Consider the following 7,225-nt stretch of genomic DNA (forward strand, 5'->3'; position numbering starts at 1 on the left):
CCCAAAATTTGAAGAAAAAAAAAACCTCTATTTTCTCAACCAGATCAAGATCCCAAATAGATCTTCAATGGCTCAAATCGGGAGAAACAACTACTTATAAAAATAGTACAATTTATGAAAAATTGATTTTGAATTTGTTATAAAATCGGTTTTTAACTTGATAACCGGTTTATGATTCATAACCGGTTTTGATTTAAAACCGGTTTTGAATTAAAACCAGTTTAAAACCGGTTTTAAATCAAAACCGGTTATGAACCATAAACCGGTTTTGGAACTGGTTGCAAACCGGTTTTGAAACTGGTTTCAAACCGGTTTGGAAAATTAAAAACTGATTTTAAACAAAGAAAACCGGTTCGGTTTGAAAACCAAACCGTTTAAAATCAGTTCGGTTTGATTTTTTTCAAAACCGGTTATAAACCGTTCCATGCACACCTCTAATGTTATGCGTTGCTCTTCACCTTTCTAACTTGAAAATTCAATTTAATTACTTAAATTTTAATTATATTTTCTTTGTATCAGCATTATTTATTTATTTATTTATTTTTTAACTCAGATGGTTCATCAAGGATACACGTACAAAATATGTGTTGAAAGGTAATACAACAAAAATAAGATTTTAAACTAACACTCAATCAAATTTTATGAATTTGACCAAAAATAAAAGAATGAAATTATGCACGTTCTAACGGTTCTTAGGCTGATGTGTATTAATTATTTAAGATGTACTCTATTAAGAAATTATGTCTGTTGATTTGATGCAACTTTAATCCATGAGTATTTACTAGAACAAGATGTGGAATGTACCAGTAAGACACTCTGAAGCTTAAGTCAGTTCAAGTTTCAAGCAGGTTCATTCATCTAGGAGAAGATGTATACCTTCGGTTAACGCATGTATTTGTAGTGGAGAGATGATAAGCTTGGGAGATGCTTTTCTTTATGAAGGCAACAATCTCTTTTTATTGGTTCTTGTGGGTGACTTTGAGATAAGCTTGTGCTTAGATGCTAATTTTTTTGCGGTGAAGTATGGAAAGAAGTTTGAGGAAAGTGACTTGCTGAGATGTAGCAGCCTTTGTTGACTTGAGTCTTTTCTTCATAGTGAAGGCTTTCAATATGAGTCTCATATTAATATTTCACATCAATCTTAAATATGTATTACAACATTATATAAGTATGAAATAGTTGTGAATTGTGGTAATTGCAAATAGATAAAAGATTATGCATATAAAGATAGTAATCCAAATATATATAATGTTATTTAGAACACAGAATTAATTATCATAGGTGAGGACTTAGTCATTCTTTATAAGAGGGGAGGAAATTTTCTTCTCTTAATTAGTTGCCTATGCCATAAAATGACGGGTTCTGAGGAGAAGTAAGATAACTAAACTAAAATTGTCTTATGATGAGCACTCATATGCTAGTAAGAACTATCCAATACCTCTTCTTCCTATTTGGAGATTGAATGATAGGCCAAAGTATGGGGTTTAGTTATTGTCGGTGGTAAAATTTCTATGAAAATCGTTATCAATTGTAATTATCCAATGAATTCCTTACCACGATCAACAGTTCTATCCAATAGAACATTTCTAGGAACAATAGTCAAGATTTTGAAAATTAAGGTTGCCTTACTCTGTCGTGTTGCCTAATATGTAAAAAATTAATTCAATTTAAAAGCGTAAACTATTGAGTGATTACCTTCTTTTTAAGGGTTTATATTATGGGGAAGGAGATTGTGACAACCAAGTGACTACCAATCAATCTCACCGTTAGATCGATTATATTGATCCAACGGTTATATTTATTTCCATCTTTGTATGGTCATGATTCCCCATATTTAAAGTAAAAGCATTAAATATAGGAAATCATAATCATACAAAGGTGAAAATAAATATAAAGTATTAAATTTGGGGAATCATGACCATACAAAGATGAAAATAAATATAACCGTTTGATCAATATAATCGATCTAACGATAAGATTGATTGGTAGTCACTTAGTAGTAACACAACTTGGTTGTCACAATATCATTTCCCTTATATTATTCTCTAACATATCCCCTCACCCAAGAGCCTTTTAGGCTTGAAGCATAATATTGTATAGACCTAAATTTTAATTTACCTTACGCTTATTTAATTCCACCAGAGAATGAGGGGTTGTGAGAATTGAATTTGTGACCTTGTGGTCACTCAAACTTTGATACCACATAAAGAATCAATTCAAACTAAAAACTTAAATTATTAGGTAATGATCTTCTTAATGATTTATATTATTCTCTGACCTAACAAATTCCCATCACTTCTGGCGTCACCTGTTACATCTTTGTCTGCATTATTAATATGGCATGCACTACAAACCTGTTCTTGATTGACCATTTTATCCCTCTTTCAAAATTAATTTATTATTTTTTTTCTTTTCTTAAATTATATACCAATGTGACAATGTCACTCTTCTTAAACTATTCATCAATATGTTTTTGTTTGACCAAAGTTTGACCAAGCCACGGTAACAAAATAATTTTTAGCCACGTTAAAAACCATAGCTAACTTACCAAAAAAATGATGGCTAATATAAATAAATCACCACAACTTTTGAGAAAGAAAAAGAATAATAAAAGCTGGTAGCTCAATTAATAATAAATAATATTTTAAAGTAATAATAATATTAAAGGTTCTATATTTCGTTTACCAAAAAAAAAGGTTCTATATTTCACGCATAGCATATTCTTCTTTCATTCTTAATATACTAATTTTCTTTTGTATTAGCCAAGTACGTATAAGGTCTCTTATAATTAAAATATATAATTTTGTAAAAAAATACATAATTTAGTTGCTAAAAATTAAAAAAAAATGAAATTAATAAAAGTATATTTGATTTGCATTAAAAAATTAAATAATTATACAATATATTAATGCCATTTAAAAATAAATCAGTGAAAATAAAAATCCACTTAGGATAGTGATTGAAAATAACTTATTAAAACCTATATTCAGCGAAAATGAGTAATAATAAGTTTATTTTTGTATAAAAAAAGGTTTTGCATTTGTCATGTCGCGTGATAAAAGTTGAGTTTCCTCTCTCTCTATATATATATCTCGATATTTATGTTGTATTTTCTTTTTTCTTTTAAAAATAATAGACCTCACATTGGTTGTCTCTATAGCATAACAAGATGATTGTCCTCCAACATGATACTTGTTTTTTACATAAAAAAAATACTAATAAATTTTAAATTAATCTAATCCTCCTTTAATAATAGTGGAGAGAATCAAAATCTCAAATCGCGAAAAATGGTAATAAGTTATGTATATACAAATTATTAGTGCAAAACAAATACTAATTGATTGGTGGATATAATATATACACATGTAAGTTGTAAATATTACATACCCATAATAAAAATTTATTGAGAAACAAACGTGCATTTACATTTTATATAATTGTAGTATGAGAAAAAAAATTATAATATATCACAATATTTTTTTTGTAAGGCAAATACCCCTTCTTTTATCGAATTAAGGCATTTTCTTTGGCACTAAACTTTATGACACTTAAACTTCGCAATCTAAATTTAATTTATTCTCTTTTTAAGGATATATATCAACGACTTGTATTCCTTATACGAGAAATCTGTAAATACTTTCCCCCTTTTCTTCTTGCAATCCGTATTGGTAAGAATCGGTTTCTTTAATGATCAATCACTAATTCTTTTTTAACTGGTCAGACTGCAAACGTGGAGAAATTCAATTTGCAAGGCGCAAGAATTAGGGACATTGAACGTACTCTTTCCTTTTTCTAGAATAATATACTGAAATAGAGTGCAAATATTTTTTCAAAACTGCCACGACACTATATTTGTTAGGGTACTTAGTTATTATGGATGGGACATGTGTTGTTCTCCCACTGGCTGAAAAAGGCAGGTTGCACCAAAGTAGCTACTTTGGTTTGAATGTGATGCATGTCACTCATTTGTCCAAAGTAGTCGTGTTGTGCAGTGACTATGGACTACTTTTTTTAAATTGGCAGACCTATGGGATCAAAGTCGCTGGGAATGGCAACGAATTTGGTCCATGTTGCAGGTTTTACAGAAATTTTACAAGACCAAAGTAGCTAACATAGGTAGCGACTTTGGCTCACTTATGATATTATAAAGCGACTTACAAACATACCAAAAGTGTTCAGTGCTACCTGTATTATTTTCGTCCGTAAAAAGTCTTTCCATTTTCGGTAATGACATAGATAGCTAATTTGTTACTATTCTCGATGTTATTTTCTTCTCTGATCAGAATATTTTTTATTTTCGGTATCTTCAATTGAAGTGGAAAATTTTAACTTCTTTCTGGTTATTAAAATTTCCAGTAGAGTCATAGTGTAATTATAATCCATTTATAATTATAATCCTATATTAAGAGAAAAAGAATTAAAAGATAAAAAATTTACATATCATTTATCCTAATATTTCAAGTCCCCAAAAATAATTATAAATGCAATATAAAATTCATTTATAATTATAATTTGAAATTAAAAATATAATATTAAGTATCCTATACTTTACCTAAACTAATTCATTTAAGAAAAATAATTCATATCAATTAACCTATTGTTTAATCCTATACTAAAAGAAAAATATCATTTTTTTTATAAACCAAAATTTAAATATCATTTTATTCTAATATTTCAATTCCCCAAATAAATTAGAATTAATTAAATATATATAACACTAATATTTTTATTGTATATTTTCTCAAGTATAACATATGTCTAACTTTATCAATAAATCCAAATAACATGATGCGCATCACAAAACATCAAAACCCACTATTCATTATCCATATCCATATCCACGTACATGTTGGGAAAACTCGGTTCCCTCAAGCTCGGCTTAGGGGCCTTTGTGCGGAAGTCAATCAACAAGATCCTGATCTCGGATCTCGGCAATACCTCAGCCTGAACTTCACCAGGTCAGGTAGCGCAGCGGAAAATCAAAACGAAAACAGGAGAGAGAGAAGAAGAATACAACCAGATTTAACGTGAGAAAACCTTCTCCAATGAAGAAGTAAAAACCCACGGGACCTAGTCCAGATCAAAAAAATCCACTATGAAAATAATGGTTACAAATAATCAAATACACCAATGTGGTGGTTAACTCAACCTCTCCAACAATGGTGATAATCAAACTACCCTAGAGGTGTTTCACTCAAACTCTCTCTAGAGACCTCTCAAATGCAAAGCATAAAGCTTTACTCAAACAATCAAACAATTTTTCTCTCAAATTTGTTCTCTCAAATCTGACCTAGCCTCCACCCACAACTAATGAGTATATATAGAGGAGGTGGAAATTAGGGTTAGGGTTTTTAGGAAACCCCTCAAATGGGCTTGGGCTTAGTATTGAAGGAGGAAGCCCAACAAATCTCCCCCTCCGACTTCAATGCGTCGGCTTCATCATCAACCCGGCTCCTTCACAGCAGTCTTCAAATTTTCTTGTTGGAACTGGCTTCGTCATCATGTCGGACCAATTTTGGTCAGTGTGCACCTTGACGAGTTCGAGCTCACCACCTTCCACCACATCCCGGATCCAGTGATACCTCACATCAATATGTTTAGTGCGGGAGTGATAGGTTGAATTCTTCGCAAGATGGATTGCGCTTTGATTGTCACAACCCAGCTCGTACTTGTCTTGATCATGGCCGAGTTCCATGAGGAACTTCTTCATCCACAACATCTCTTTGCTTGCCTCAGTAGCGGCAATGTACTCAGCCTCAGTTGTAGATAGTGCAACACATTTCTGAAGTCTTGATTGCCAAGAGACAGCTCCTCCGGCAAATCTCATCAAATATCCTGTAGTCGACTTTCTCGAGTCGGTGTCTCCCCCTAAATCAGAATCCGAGTAGCCTTGCAACTCGGCTTTGCCTTCTCCAAAACGGAGACATAAGTCGGTCGTACCTCGGAGGTACTTGAAGATCCACTTCACTGCTTCCCAGTGCTCTTTGCCGGGGTTTGAAAAATACCGGCTTACCATTCCAACAGCATACGCCAAGTCGGGTCTGGTGCAAACCATTGCATACATCAAGCTTCCGACGGCGGATTGGTAAGGGACCTTCATCATCTCATCTTTATCTTCATCAGATCTCGGACATTGCTTCTGGTTCAGCTTTATGTGTCCGGCAAGGGGGGTGCTCACTGTTTTGGCTTTGTCCATGCTGAATCTCTTCAGTATCTTCTCAATATATTTCTCTTGACTCAGCCACAGTAGCTTCTTCTGTCTATCTCGGATGATTTTGATTCCGAGAATCTGCTTTGCAGGGCTGAGGTCCTTCATTGCGAAGGACGAGCTCAACGCCTTTTTCAGGGCGGCTATCCTCGATTTGTCTTTCCCTATAATAAGCATGTCGTCAACATATAACAACAAAATCAAAAAATCTATGACCTCATACCTCTTCATAAATACGCAGTGGTCGGCTTCAGTCTTCTCAAACTTATGATCAGTCATGAATGATTCAAACTTCTTGTACCACTGCCGAGGTGCTTGCTTCAAGCCATAGAGGCTCTTCTTCAACCGACACACCAAGTCTTCTTGGTATGGAGCTTGGAACCCTTCAGGTTGCTCCATATATATTTCTTCTTCTAAATCACCGTGAAGAAATGCCGTCTTCACGTCCATTTGTTCTACCTCGAGGTCCATCGAAGCCGCCATGGCTAACACGGTTCGGACCGAGGTCATTTTCACAACAGGAGAAAAAATCTCCTCAAAGTCTACTCCTTTCTTCTGATTGCAGCCTTTCACTACAATCCGGGCTTTGTATCTCGGCTTTTGCCCGTTCTCTTCATTCTTAATCTTGTAGACCCATTTATTTTTCAGAGCTCGTCTTCCTTTTGGCAACTCAGTCAGCTCATAAGTCTGATTCTCGTGCAGAGACTTCATCTCATCTCACATTGCCTTTTCTCATTCTTCTTTCTCTGAGCTCATCACAGCCTCATCATAACTCTGAGGCTCACCGTCGTCAGCAACAACGGTGTATTCATCAGATGGGTATCTCGTAGAGGGTCTTCTTTCTCGAGTTGGATATCTCGACTGTTCTTCAGCTTGAGAACCCGGTTCATCATTCTCATCCCGGATCTCATCATCAACTCGGACCTCAATGTCTTGGTCATCTTCAGCTTGTTGCTGATAATCATCTTCTTCATTTTCTTGATTTTCTCCCCCTGCTTTAGTTCGGACAGGAGGGAT

This window comes from Gastrolobium bilobum, unplaced genomic scaffold, assembly GCF_033153095.1.
Source record: "Gastrolobium bilobum isolate Gb01-03AN ecotype WA unplaced genomic scaffold, APGP_CSIRO_Gbil_v1 utg13847, whole genome shotgun sequence".
Taxonomy (NCBI): domain Eukaryota; kingdom Viridiplantae; phylum Streptophyta; class Magnoliopsida; order Fabales; family Fabaceae; genus Gastrolobium; species Gastrolobium bilobum.